General features: G+C 32.6%; 1 protein-coding gene across 1 annotated transcript in view; it reads right to left on the bottom strand.

The window, feature by feature from the left end:
- LOC146536382 (uncharacterized) overlaps positions 1–8,520 on the bottom strand; it is a 32,764-nt gene extending 24,244 nt beyond the window's left edge. The window contains exon 1 of the mRNA XM_085190027.1: positions 8,252–8,520. The gene's annotated coding sequence lies outside the window, so the exon portion shown is untranslated. The remainder of the gene's footprint in view (positions 1–8,251) is intronic.
- Between the last annotated feature and the right edge of the window lie 7,290 nt (positions 8,521–15,810).

The following is a 15,810-nucleotide window of genomic DNA, read 5'->3' as shown; positions in this document are numbered from 1 at the left end:
ATTAGCAAGACAAAAGCGCGGCGTTGAGTTCTGCTTATCAACACGCAATGGCTCTACAATTGACCAAAAAGTGGAGAACGGAGTGTCTTAACACTAGGTTCCCTCTACCTACCCTGTTGTGTGCGGGATACAGTGTAACACCGATACACTTTAAAATATTATGAAATTGTAACAACGGAATCGTAGAAATAAAAATATCTTTATTGAGTTCTGATATTAATGTCTTAATTTAAACATCGTTGAGGAAAATATTCAAATTTTTAGAAATTTCGCTTTCCTTTCCTTCCTTTCGATTTCATTTGTTTCATATTATTTTCATTTCCTTTTGGATGTTCCTTTTATTATAATGTTAAGCGGACATTCAAAGAAATACGATCATACGAAGAATTTCAAGCAAAATTATTTAGATATAGAATCGAGCTTTGAACCCGTAAAGTTATGTCATCTGACAAAACATGGAAAAATAACAGACGAATACAGTGATGTACCTATATATTTTTTAATTCCTTATTCACCTTGCAAGTAACAAGGGGGGGGGGGGGTAGGAGAGAGAGAGAGAAGTCCAAATAAATAAAAATCTACTACTTTTATGAAGAAGACATTTTTCTTTTTAAATAAGAGTTTTTTAATAAAAGCAATCCTAATAAAATACTAAGTTAAGTTCTAAAAAATAAAGCGGACAAGGAAATTGATCGAAGGAATTATCCGATAACTTCAAGTATTATACTAAAAGAGTTAACAACTAGGAAAAAAGAATCCCCTTTCCGAGAGCTCGGGGAGTTTGCAACTCACAAGTAGTTTTCAATCTTGAAACTGAATTATGAAGTTTTACTTAAGTAGACCTTTGTTTTAAACAATACTGCCATTGAAATATTCGATTAATTTTCTATGTTCTTGAAACTAATAAATATAAATTTCTATGGCGCTATTAAAATATATTTCTTAGAGTTTTGCCATTCAACGCACACACGCATACATCCAGAATTCAGCGGAAAGTGAGAAGCGAAATGCTACACTATTACACCTAATCCGCTACAAGCGGGATACAGCGTGAAGCGTGAAAAAAATCCACTTCTGCTTCTGCAAATACACAAAAATAAAAATAACTATAATAACAACATAATTTAATAGAAACACGTTACGGAAAGTACCTTTACCGTAAAAGAAAAATATTATCTCTGAGTTCATTGTATGCTGAGTAAATATTATCATTATTGTGTACTTCATTCACTTATGTACGATAAACAAGGCTTATATATAGGGTAATCCCGGCAAATTAAAGCTTTGTAGTTAACCCTTTTTTGATTCCCAGCTTCACGCTGTATCCCGCACACAGCAGGGTAGGTAGAAGGAACGTAGTGTTAAAACTCTCCGTTTCTGAAGGCATTGCATGTTGAGTGATGGATATTGACGTAAATTTAAATAAACTAATATAATTAATAATAATTAAACATTAAATTCATATTAAACATATAAAGAAATTTCAGTATAAATAATGTTTTGTAATGTTTTGACATTACTATAATTTCAATCTATCAGTTTAGTTAATTTATTTACTTATATCTAAATAAATTCCTTTAAATCTCTTTTGATTAATATTTATATATTAAGATTTGTGTCTCGTTAAGCTTCTTAAGCTCTACTGAAAAGCTTTTAAGTTCTAAATGGAATTACTAAATTCTATACAACAAATTTAATTCCATGACACTTTATTAACAGCTAAGTTAGTTATTTAATAGATTTATTATTTAGCTATCTTAACTTTTAAAGAACACAGTTCAATACAAGAAAATTCTATAAAATACTAATCAGCTTCACACTGTATTTCGCACACGACTGGGTAGGCAGAGGGAACCTAGTGTTAAGACACTCCGTTTCCCATATTCCGCCGAATTCTGAATGAATTGTGTGTTGAGTAGCGGAACTCAACGCCGCGCTTTGTCTCGACACTAAAGCGAAGAAATTAATATATATTTTTTTTCAGCTTCACGCTGTTTCCCGCACACAGCAGGGTAGGCAGAGGGAACCTAGTGTTAAGACACTCCGTTCCCCATTTTCCGCCCAATTCTGGAGGCATTGTATGATGAGTAGCGGAACACAACGCCGCGCTTTGCCTCAACACTAGAGCAAAGAAAATGAAATATAATTTTTAATTAATATTTCAATTCCTCGAGTGGGGAGTGGGGGAACCCACAACCAGTCGATTTTGCAGCACATTTTGTGCCTCTGCGGCACGACTGGCTAAAAAATATATTCTTTCTAAACAACTATACTTGACAGTATCCTAAAAAGAACTTATTTATTATGTGCAATTTATTTTTCACACAGAATTAGTGATGGAGTGAAAGAATATTTGAGTGACGTGATAAAGGCTTGTCTTCTTTTGTGCATCACTAAATCCCACAGCTTAGTAAGAATGAGCTTGAGGAATGATGAGGGATTTACGAAAGCCAACCAACATTTTCATTTCTTTTTGAGACTTTTTGTTGAATTGCGGAACTCAACGCCGCGCGTTGCCTCGACATCAGAGCGAAGAAATGAAAATTTAAAATATTTAATTTTCAAGAGTGGGAATCGAGCTAATGAATTCAAGTTCCTCAATTCATCGAATTTCGCCATTCAACACGCAATGCCTGCAGAATTCGGCGGAAAATGGAGAACGGAGTGTATTAACTCTAAGTTCTGGCTACCTTAACGTGCGGAATATACGCGTGACGCTAAATCGTCTAACAATACCAACGCAACAAACAACAAAACAAATATTAAAACCTTTCTTATAATATTAGCTAAGAAAATTGAAAATCCAGTGTGAAACAAGTCTTTATAGAACTCCCTCAAGATCTGACAATACGATCGTCTACAACCCTCGCATCGTTTTCCGCTTTGAACCTTTGTCAATATACTTAACTCGTGGCAAGTGCAAACTGAAGCCAGTCCAGAGTAAACGCGACAGTTAGGGAGTTCGATTCCCACTCGAGGAAATGAAATGTTTAATATTTTCATTTTCCTCATTCTTGTTATAAGGTAAAGCGCGGTGTTAAGTTATGCCACTCAACACGCAATGAGACGCACTGAAACTATAAAAGTGTCGTAATGGGAAATGAATGTCTTAACATTATGTTCCCAGGTTCTCTCTGGCTACCCTGGAAAATACAGGGTAAAGCTAAAGAAAATTAAACCACAACTAGTTAAAACGTTAAAATTGTTGTTACCGCCACTGAGGTATTCCCTTAAATAATAAATAACTAATTATGTGACATTTCATTATCTCATACACAAACTTCTATTAAATCTGACATTTTCGTTAAAAGTTATATTCCTACCGGGAAAATAATTTTAAAATTTTAATTTATGACCCTGTTCATGAATGTACGCCTAAAAATAAAAACAATATAACAATTTTTAGTTATTCATTTTAGTATTTTATATTTCAGAATACAGTAAAAAAAATGGAGGAGATTATATAGAAGAACGAAATAATACGTAATTTGGTGTTCTCTGGTAATTGATGATAGATTTCCATTTTTACCCGACCACGGCGAACCAAAAAGGAGGGTTATGATTTTAACCATTATGTATGTATGTTCATTTGTTTCCGCATAACTTCTAAACCACTATATTTGGCAAATGAGGTATTGTTAGAAGCGTCTTAATCGACTGTGTGTCATTACATTACATTGAATGTAGCTCTCTACATGACATAATGTCAGACTTAAAAAAAAACTTTTGTTAATGGGATATCAAATGAAAGGGTCTTTTATGCATTTTTCATATTTCAGAAATCGGATTATTCGGTAAAAGTTTTTCAACTTTTTTGTCATACACACCCGATGTAATAAATGAAAACAACTTTTCACCTAGTTTATAAAAATAAAACAATCTTAGGATTATGAGTGATAGCAAATAGCAATAGATAAGACAAGAATTTATAAGTAATAAGTATAATTAAATGTTATCAGGGTTTAATGTTTGGAAATCTTTTCGTTTTTTTTTTTATATTTGGCATCACATTTTATCGGCTTATTAGTACAGATATTCTTTTAATAACTGTTATCTATATTACGACTTTCTGTGAACCTAGAAGGATGAACCTTAAGAGTATTTTTTTTGTTTTTGTTATTTTAACCTAGTTAAACATTTTTAGTTTCCCTTCTTTAACAAATTATTGCCATGCCTCAGACTAACATCTATAGGTTATCATTAGGTTCGTTTATCCAATCCTTTTTATTCCTACTCCATTCTAGTCTCTCTTTAGTTTCTTGCTCTACCTTAATAACCTGCCTAATATCATCGTCCCGTTTTTATATATTTTTTTCCTTTTCACCTTTCCTTAGATACTAGAGAGATCCGCCACTAAATCTGGAATAAATATAATGCTCCACCTATAAAGGAAATTTTATGTTTCTGGCAACCCTATAAAATAAGTGAATTTCATGAAATTGAAATTCATGAAATTTCATGAAAATGAAATTCACTTATTGATGAAAATCTGTTCACATTTATTTACATTTATGAACAACGTATGAATAATGTCTTCTTTGTTTAATAGCAAAAATAATTCCAACATTTATTATTATTATATAGTTACATATAAATGTGTCAGTTATTGATAATTCTCTATAGAACATAGAAAACGAACACTTGATCCAATTTTAGACATAATAATATGATTTGCTTCATTCGTAGGAGTGACGCATGTCAGTTAAACATAAAGGAAATAGAAAGAGAAATTCCTTATAGCATGAAAGGTGTGAAGAAAATTACGTGGTTTTGTATGAGGGAAAACTAATGGCGTCCATATTGTAGATGACATAGCTCGTTTCTACCAAAAATAGGCACTAATTACTTATTTGTTTTTAATAAAGGCAATAGTGTATTTTTATTTCTTTTAAAAAAAATTAGAAAATCGAACCCACTACTAATGTAATCAGCTAATATGCTGCTATTATTATATCCAATACATAAAATTATTACAGGTGAAAATATAACATCATAAAATTATAATATTTTATGTTTTATCTCACATTTACATTTTAAATTTTACTATAGAAACAGTTGTCGGAAAAATAAAGGATGTCACGTAGCGACCCGGAGGTTTAGAGGCTTAACGGAATTATTTATTCCATATACATGTTTTACATAATTCTTATCGAGTTGTTTAAACCTCAGCTTTATTTACAAGTGGTATTCTCTATTCTAAAGAAGATAGAGAATGCGTGTAGTGGCACATCACTACATTAACAAAAAAATCATTTTAAAAAATGATTTAGATTTTTGGATGCAGATAAAGAAGTTTTTCCGTTTTACGCTACTCACTTTCTCGCTTAAAAGTTAAGTTATGAGAACCTTATAATAACACACTTAGTTCACCCGTTTTTAGTGTATCGTTAACGATATTAATAGCGAAACTCAACGCCGCGCTTATAAAAAGAATTTAAATAAAATTAATACCTCTAAAGTGATTCGAGCCTAAAACTATTACGCTTATAGACAGAAGCTCCCACTACGCCATAATGACCTCTGTCAATTCTGGATAAAACGTGTTCATGAATATTAACAACCACCAATAACGTTAATAAAACTTAGATATAGCAGAAAATTGGCGTACAAAATGATTTAGGAAGTCATATAAAGCAACTGTTTCATATAAATGAGCTCGTGGTGTAAGGACACACGCATGACTACAAGAGCGATAGGTTGTGGATTCGATTCCCACGCGAGGTAATAAAAGCTTCACGATGTGTTTCGCACGTAGCCCGGTAGGCAAAGGGAACCTGGATATCTAATATAGACAGACACGTCGTAAGGCCGTCGTAGCGGCACAAGGGTGTGAATATGACGGGATGGTTGTGGGTTCGATTCCCACACGAGGAAATTAAATATTTATTACGTTCATATTTCCATATCTTCGCTCTGGTATCGAGATAAAGCGAGGCGTTGAGTTCTGCAACTCAACACATAATTCGGCGGTATGTGGAGGCATTGGGTGATGAGTGGCGGTCTCAACGGCAAGTTTTGATAGAAAATCTCTCTCAAGCTAGGTGTTTAAGTAATTATTATATTATATTAAAATGTGCTATTATCTCACTCACCGTAAAACTGCAAGGAAAAAGGGAAATTCAATATTGATTGATTTTTATTTTAGCTACACAAAAACAAGACACTCCGTTCTCCTCTATTAGCTTGAATTCAACAGCATGATAGGTGGAGAAATTTAGTTTTAGGTAAGAAAGCGAAAATATAATTGATTCTCACAGTTACAGTTCTTTCTAGAGTGACTGACTCTCGAATGTTCTAAATATTTCAAACAGAAATATAATTGAAAATAATAAATTGATTTAATTACAAAATATGATCGTATAATATAAAAGCCAATGAACTTATTAGAAACGCTTCACAGGACCTTTATCGTCCTATCTTTCTTATGACGTCTGTCACCAAAATAATTGCGAAAGTTTAAATAACCAACCATTTCTTTATAATTAAAGATTTTGTCAAAGGTATTATTTTAATGAGAAAATGGCATTTAACTTCCCTTTTTTTAATTAAAAAAGTCAGTAGAACGTGAGATCTGATTTACTTTTTAACAAATTAATAATTAATTAAGGACCAATCACCCTATAATTCAATTTTCATTTTACGTTCAAAGTAAATCGACGTTTTAGCTTTACGCTGTATCCTGCATGGAGCAAGGAAGGCAGAGTGAACCTAGTGTTGGCACACTACGTTCCCCATAGTCCGTAGAATTCTGGAGACATTACATATTGAGAGCGGAACTTAACGCCGCGTTTTTTCTAGTCACCAGAGCGCGCCACATAAACAACATTGAATAATAATGCCTTCTTACCATATCAGATCCAAATGTTTTTTTTTTATTTTCAGCTTTCAATGAAATTGTTAGTTTATACTTCAACAAGAAGTATATCATGGTTTTATCATAACCATGTTATATTTAAGATTTCTTATCTAAATAGTTCAATAGTATCAATCAATAGGAGAAGTATATAGAATTAGTGATAAAGGTACTGTACGGTAAGGTAAGGTACTGTACTGTGCGTGGTATATATATAACCTACGCAAGAAAAAAAAACAGAATTCTTGTTTTAACGCACATAAGAAATAGTGGCCATAATATTTTTAAAAAAATATTTAAAAAATTAACGTAACGAATTTCTGCGAAACCCTCAAAGCGCTCGTATTTTTCCATAATATTTTTTCAGCTTCACAATTTTCTTTGCTTTCTGCCGTATATGTAACAGCGTAAACAGAGAGAATTAAGTACCAAGACACTCTGTTCTCAACTTTCTGCCCCAATTCGAGACATTGCTTGTTAAGCGAAATTTGAGTTTTTTAAATACATTTACATTTAACTATTAATATATTTCATACAGTACATCGGAATTTAATAAACAGGAAATATTCAGGAATTTCAAGCTTCAAACTGAATTATGATAATTTTAAGCACAAATTATAGAAGGTTATGAGGATTTCATATTCATTTTTCTTTTGCTGATATATTTTTTATCTTTTTATGAAATTTAATATAGTTTCAGGAGTAAATAATGTTAGACCTAAATGAAAAAGAAATAGATTTACTTCACAGGATACAGATCGCGCACTTAATGCAAAAGGCAGGGAACCTGGTAACCTAATGTTAAGAGTTAAGACACTCTCCTACTCTCAGACTAGTTCGGAACTTAACGCTGTGCTATGCCTCGTTACCAAAACGAAGAAATGAAAATATAAAATTCACAATCCCCGTGACAGCATCTTATTACTTTATAATTAAAATATTTTTATCATCAAATATCATGAAATAACAAAATAATCGTTATAAGAACTGATACATACTAAAAAAAATAGTATTATATCATTCCTAATTTAGAAGCTGCTAAAAAAAAGTTTTAAAATAACTAACAGCTACTGAAAAGTACAAAATATAATGATATTCTAAAATACAGACATCAAATTTAACTTTTACTATTACAAGTTTTATATTATTCAAATGGTATTATTTTAATTTCCTCTTTCTGCTAAACGATGCGCGGCGTGGAATTACAAGTTTGCCGAATAATAGTGAAAGGAGTGTCTCAACACTAGGTTCCCTCTCCTCACCTTGCTAAAGACGTAAAGTAGCATTATTCAAAAAAAATTTCGTTAACATAATTTAAAAATAATAATATATAGGTACTAGAATTTAAAAAAATATTTCGAATTTTATATTTAAAATATCTATACAAATATAACTTACCAAAATCAATAATATCCAAGATTAGAATCAAACAAAATACACAAATAAACACACAAACTAACTATTTAATACTTTTCACTCGCGTAAAACACCATAGCGAGATACGTGCTCCCACTCGAACTGCTTTCAAAACACTGACGCGGCTATCAAATAAGAATCAACCCTTAACTTGTTAGAACCCCCAAAAAAATACTATTGTTATTAATTACTAAAAAAAATAAAAAAATCTATTTATTTTTTTTATTAATAAAAAAAACCGTGTTAACACTCTGTGCTACTTTCGATAACTGCCAAACGTATTTCGGTACAATAGCCACTTATCGGCTCAGATAAGATATGTTTATTTGTCACTCAATTAATATAATAACTAAATTAATATATCCAGATGATAAGAGATTTTAATATAAACCCTTTTATCACTATCGATAATAAAAATAGTGTTGAAAATAAAATTGGAATGGACGTGATTTTTGCCATAAATGATTAAAACGCATTCAGTTATGACAACAACAGATTGTTTATCAAGAAATGCGAAATTGGATAGTCACGCACGCAGCAGGGTAGGCAGAGGGAACCTAGTGTTAAGACACTTTGTCCCCCACTTTCTGCCGAATTTTGGAGGCATTGCGTGTTGAGGGGCAGAACTTAACGCCGCACTTTGCCCCGACACCAGAGCGAAGAAATGGAAATATATACATAAATAAGTATTTCACTTCCTCGAGAGGGGATCGAACCCACAACCATCGCAACGACGGCCTCAAATTGGATAGTGCTATTTATAAATTGACAAAACAATAAATGTTTTTATATTATTACTAGCGGACCCGGACGCGGCTACGCCTGCTTCTACTATAAGAATATTTAATAATTTATTTTCAATTTTCAATAGAATTAGTAAGAAAATATAAGCTTAAATAATCAAAAAGAATCATAAATAGAGACATATTATTAGAAAAAAATATCTGAGATATTGAAATGAACCAACAAAAGGATTAAAAGTAACTAAAGGATAGGTATTCTTAATATTAGAAAAAGTACCTAAAGTTTTCCGTGCGTGTGTACCTAGTACATACTCGTAGATATCGACTCTATGAAATAACTAAACATTTCTCTCTATTAAATAGGATAATTTTAGCGGGCAATATCAAATAAAATAAGAAAAGAACCAAAATGTAGTTTAAATTAATTATAAACAGCAAATAATTACATAAAAGTTAACAATAGATCAAAAATGTATGAAAATTTATAAAACCGTCAACGTCATCTGCCCGTTCGCGTCGGTCATACTCATATATGCCGCCCGTAGGCTAGGTCATTTGGAATCAGTGACATCTCCTTAATTATTTATTAGAATTTTATACAGTAAACTATAATTTCAATCTAGATAAAATGCTAAAAGTGACTATTATATTTATATTTATAAGGATGAACATCAAAATGTCGCGGTAACGGTTGCGTAGCGACGCGACGGTTGTTATTAACATGGCAGAATAAATTGCATGTCAAATTAGAAAGTACTTTAAAATATATTAGTATATATGTGTAATGTAATGTTATATAGCCTATAGCACTTCTGAAGAATGCAGCTTTCATACAAAACAAAAACAATGAAAATCGGACCAGTAGATCCAGAGATATTAGCGTTCAAACAAACAAACAAACAAACAAACTCTTCCGCTTTATTATATTAGTATAGATATCTTTTCAATAGCGTAAACATGCTTATGTATATAATGAAATACGTACATCTTAAGATATGTTTGTCTTGAGATCGATTGTTTTAGAATAGATTATCAAAAGTACTCCTTAGGTATAGCGCACACTACTGATTTTTGTCACCGTGACTGTTGCATCACTGTCACCTTGTACATCACACTAAATGAAGGTGCGCGCATTTGGATACGTGACAATTGGGTGACTTTTTGTCCGCGGAGGCCGGCAACACGCCGGTGACGCAACTGTCACTGCGTCCATAGATTTGTATGCCCGTGCGCGCATTAGCAACTAAATGTCACCTCCCCCTTGCAGTTTCCATACTAGTCGTCTTCCGCATAAACATGAAACAGCAGCGTGTTGCATTACAGCACCGAATTTTAAATTCAAGAATGGCGTCAAGTTCATCACCAAGGCAAAACGTGTGTTTTCATGAAGATGAAATAGACAATGACAATACTAATTGACGAAATTGAGTTAAGGCCATTGCTCTATGACAAATCCCTAAAGAATTATTTAAATAGTAATTTGAAAGCCAAAACTTTCTACGTTTGCTTTTTTTTCTATTTCTTAATTTAAGTGCACAGACAACCATCTCTTCGAGATCCATTTTATCAAATGTAAAAAAAATCGTCACTGTCATCGCAAGTGCGCGCAGTCGCGAAAAGTATGGTGACATGCCAGTGACAAAAAATTTATTGTCACCGTGACAAAAGTCACCAGTGCGCGCTAAGCCTTACTCGTTATTAATAAAATAAGTATAAACTTTGATGTATACAGGGTGGAATTGTTAGCACCACTTTAAATGAAACCACAGTTTTAACTACTCTATAAAAGCTTAATATAATTCGAAAAAAAAAATTCCCAAAAATGAAAAAGTTATTTTTCAAACAAAATAAATAATAAAATTATCGTTTTAAAATAAAACGCCATTTGTAAAGTATAACATAGGCACGCACACACTTACCTGTCAAATCGGAAACGTCGCACTTGTATGTGTGCGTCACACGAAATACAGGTATGGATAAAAATCGTGCAATGAAAAAAAAAATTCCTACGTCCAAACTGTTGAGGTACCTTGATTAATTTCTTAGGTGTGGGTTTGAAATATATTACCCTATATGCAGTTTCAATAAAAGAAGCGCTGCTTCTTCCACCCTGTATATATTTTATGTAAATATAATGTACAATTAATTCATATATGTGGGAATTGTACCCACAAACGTCACGCTTACTCTGAAACACTGTGCGAGATTGCCTGTGTTAGATTTATTAATTATTTGATTTTTACTGCGGAAATTTAATATACGATTATACAAGCTTTAACTTGGTCTACGGATGGGGGACCTCAGTACATGTCCATTTCATCCTCATGTATGTTCAGCAATAAGTAAAGTTTCATGAGGCTAGCTCTATAGATTTATATATTAAAAAAATATTTGAATAACGAAACATAAAAAATTGTTATTTATTTTAGGAGAATTAATTACTTTTATATCGATTTTTTAGGTGTTTTCCAAAATGTTAGCATTTTTCACCCATCAACTATAGTGGAGCAATGTTTGCAGAGTACAAATATTTTGATATTGTAGTTCCATCCTAGCACAGGCCATGAAATTGAAATGGCTAATGCACTTACGGTAGCTATTGTTAACTTTGAAAAGCTGTGAAAAAATATTTTACCAATTTTTTTTGTGTTGTCTCTCATAAAAACTACAAGTATATATATATGAAAATAATAACTAAAAGTTTGTTTCAGATATATTTATGAAAAAAATACTAATATCACAAAACGTGGACTACGTTAAAAGCGAGCCTTATGAAACTTTTAGAAATTATTTAATACAAATAGCTAACAACAGTTTTTGAAATTACTTGTAGAAAAAAAAATCACCACTATTCTTTTGCTTCTTGCCTATTTCGTTTCGATACTGAGGTATCAGATGAAAGGACTCTGGCTAAGCTAAGTTTAAATTTCAGAAAAAGCTCGAGACCTCCAATTCTTGTACGGAACACTCGGCGGGCGAGCCCGACTCGCGCTTGTCCCGTTTTTATATTTATATTAATTATAATACTAGCTAACAACCTTGAACTCTGTATATATTTTATTGTCAGTCTCTTATTTTATCTCATTTATTTATCGTCACGTACATTCTATGCTAATCAGGGAAAAGTAATTTTGTGATTCTTAATTTTTGCCATTGGCTTGGAGAGAATTTTATTATTTATTCTATTTAAAATACAAATATTTTATTCAGTAGACCTCCATCATAGTTATTTAGCAAGACGGTCGCCGTGAACGTGTCAATGGTTGTGGATTCGATCGCCAATCAGAGGAAAAAAAACATTTTCATTTTCCTGCTCCGGTAAGATAGCGCGGTGTTAAGTTCCGCAATTCAACATAGAATATTTCAAATTCAAGCGGAAAGTGGACAATGGTATCAAGTTAAACGTAACATTGTTTATTTTTGTATTTTTTTCGGCTTAACGTTGTTTCCCATTCTGAGCAGAATAGGCATAGGGAACCTAATAACCCAAGGTTATGACACTGTCTTATTAACAGACTTCTGTTCCCTATTTTTTGTTGTATTCATGAGGTCTTGCGTGTTTAGTGGCGGAACTCAACACCGTATTTTTGTAAATAAAAGAATAAATAAAATAAGCTAAAAAAATATTTATCAAATAGGATTTGAATCCAATCAGGCACAATTTAACTAGGTTATGATTACGCCATTTTGACCTACAACTTTATATATATCTTTTATCTTTTTATTAAAAAGTATTTATAAGCACGTACTTTAGATTTTATTAAAATGAGCATGAATGGTATTTACTGACTGACTTATCTTTCTATTGTAAAAAAAATGTTTTTTTTTATATTAGGGTGCTGAGGGGACTTAGTGTTAAGACACTCTGTGCCCATTTAGTAACACTATCGTTTCAAAATGCAACTCTGATGCTACATGATCGGCTCAGTTTTTAGGTAATAATATTGACAAATACATTCTTCTTACCGTTTTAAGATTTTTCATATTTATCGATCGACTTCACTGGCCTAGTATCATAAATTTAAACATTTCAAAACAAATAAATCAACTTCACACTGTATCCCGAACACAGCAGCGTAGGCAACGGGAACTTAGTGTTAAAACATTCCGTTTTATCAAAAAAATATATTGGTTGATGATTCTGATGACTTATAGCACAATCGGAGAACCTTACATAAAAAGAAAAATCAATATATATTTATTAGGAATTTAAATTTAATACTATTCATTATACAATGTATATTTAATCCACCTTGCATGCTCGTTGATTAATTAATTAATTAATTAATTTGCCACAACAGTAGTCTAGTAATTAGTTAGAACATAATAAATGATATTACTCGTAGTACTGAATGAGTAAATACGTATGCTAGAAGCCGTCATGGCACGGGATTACAAAAGACTGTAAACTGCTACAGTGGCCGGTTCGATTCCCACTCGAGGGAATGAAATATTAAATATTTTTATTTCTAGCAACAAATCAAAGAAAAAAACTGCGTTGAATTCCGCCACTCAAGTGGAAAGTGTGAAACGGAAATGTTTTATTAGAAACAGAGTTTTATAACACTAGGTTCCCAGGTTCCCCTTGCCTACTCTACTATGTGCAGGGTACAGCGTCAAACTAAAAAAATATTAGAAAAAAAAAGTTAAAGTTATTTCAAAACATTCTAAAGAGTAGACTATGATTATATTCATTTGCACTGTAATGAGAGAGATTTGCCTTTTCATATTGTATGTATAAATGTACATAATAAATGTGGGTAGGTTGAAATAAAATTGCTTAGAATTACATTCTTCTTCATCTTGTAGTCTGATTAGAAGAAAACCTGATATTATGATTTATTAGTACTTTCTTTGACTCCGAAATTTGCAGAAAAATAATAAACAATAGAAAATCAAATCTATTTACGAAAAACTAATATAAGATGATGAATAAAATATGACAATTGAGGCCAGCCGTGGCACAGAGGCGCAAACTGTGCCTCTAAAATCGATTGGTTGTGGGTTCGATCCCCGCTCGAGAAAATGAAATATTTATTCAAATTTATATTTTTATTTCTTCGCTTTGGTGTTGAGGCAAAGCGCGGCGTTCAATTCCCCCATTTAACACGTAGTGTCCGCCCGTAGAGAACGGAATGTCCTGACACTAGGTTCCCTCTGTCTACCCTGCTGTGTGCGGGATACAGCGTGAAGCTGATTTTTTTTATTAGAACGTTTTAAGAGTATAATCCACTTTGCCGGCCCTGGTATGTATGAAAAAGCGTAAAACTGCTTTGTTTTTCCACCTATTCATTTCACAATATCTCCTATTATAATCTCCTAGATATAATAAAAAGTTATTAACAAATAAAATATATTGATGAACGGACGAACTCATTCTTTTCAGCACATTTCGAACATAATAAAAGGCATCCTCATTTCTTTTAGAACCTATAAGCAATAAACCTCACTTTCACGTGTTATTTTCACAAACGTTATGATCCCTCGAATTCTCTTGACCTTCATAAAAGACATTTGTCTAAAATCTAGACCTAGAAAGAAAAAATAAAAGTGTCGTAACCTGCACAACTTGTGAAATAAAACCTTGCTATTTCATTGAAGTTGTCTTTACTGCAAATGTAAGTACTTTTAAGTCTGGTTTTATCTAAAGAAACAGTCAGTAGTGGAGTAGGGGCCCAAGTGTGTGAGTGTAAACGTGACTGGTTATGAATTCAATCCCTATTCGAGGAAACTTTAATATTTCGTAGCTTTGGTGTCAAGATAAAGCGCGGTGTTAAGTTCCACCACTCAACACGCAAAGCCTGCATAATTCGGCGGAAAGTGCCGAGCGGAGTGTCTCAACACTAATCTCCCTCTGCTTACCTATATGCGTGATACAGCGTGAAGCTGAAAAAAGAAACATAAAATATACTAAAAGTATACATAGATGTTGTTCTACTTCAAGATAAACTTTATAGATATTTCTTTTATCTATCCTAACTCTATGAGCACGCTTCAATTTTACGCATGAGTGCCTATAGTAGAGTATATTTACAAAAAAAAACAACAACTTTGTCACTTATATAAATACATAATTCAAGGAAAAACTGTGGCGCAGAGAAATAACGTGACAAATGTAGGTTCGATTCCAAATCGCGGTAATGAATTAAGTAATTTCCTCGCCCTGGCAAGGAGATGATGAATTTGTCGATCTAAGACAAATTAGCACTTCAAACGGCTTCAATTTTGTATAGTGCAGGATACAGCAGCAGATGCCATCGTGGCGCAGCGGCACAAGGGTGTGACTGTAACGCGACGGTTGTGGGTTCGATCCCCACTCGAGGAAGTGAAATATTTATTTACGTTTATATTTCTGTTTTTTCGCTCTGGTGTCGAGGCAAAGCGCGGCGTTGATTTCTGCCACTCAACACGCAAAGGCTCCAGAATTCGGCAGAAAGTGGGTAACGGAGTAGGTTCCCCCTGCCTGCCCTGATGTGTGCGGGATACAGCTTGAAGCTGATAAAAAATAAATTATAAGCAAAAAATCATTTTTAGAAAAAGCTTTTATTTAAACGCTTTAAAAAGGAGAAAATAAAATTTGTCTTTTAAATTTTAACTATCAACTCATAACCTCATTGTACACAATTTATATGATCATAAAAGCTTGTCGCGCGATTTACTTGTGTAACTAAACTAGTGCTAATTTAATTATGTAAAATCTGCTAAGTATCAATTTTTAAAGTTTCAATTTAATTAAATATTGATTAACGCGACAAGCTTTTATGATCATATAAATTGTGTACAATGAGGTTATGAGTT

The sequence above is a fragment of the Heliconius melpomene genome, chromosome 9 (genome assembly GCF_056956725.1).
Source record: "Heliconius melpomene rosina isolate 202511_hmr_F chromosome 9, ASM5695672v1, whole genome shotgun sequence".
NCBI classification, from domain to species: Eukaryota; Metazoa; Arthropoda; class Insecta; order Lepidoptera; family Nymphalidae; genus Heliconius; species Heliconius melpomene.
Note: the sequence above shows the minus strand (reverse complement) of the source record. Positions and strands in the feature narration are given on the sequence as shown.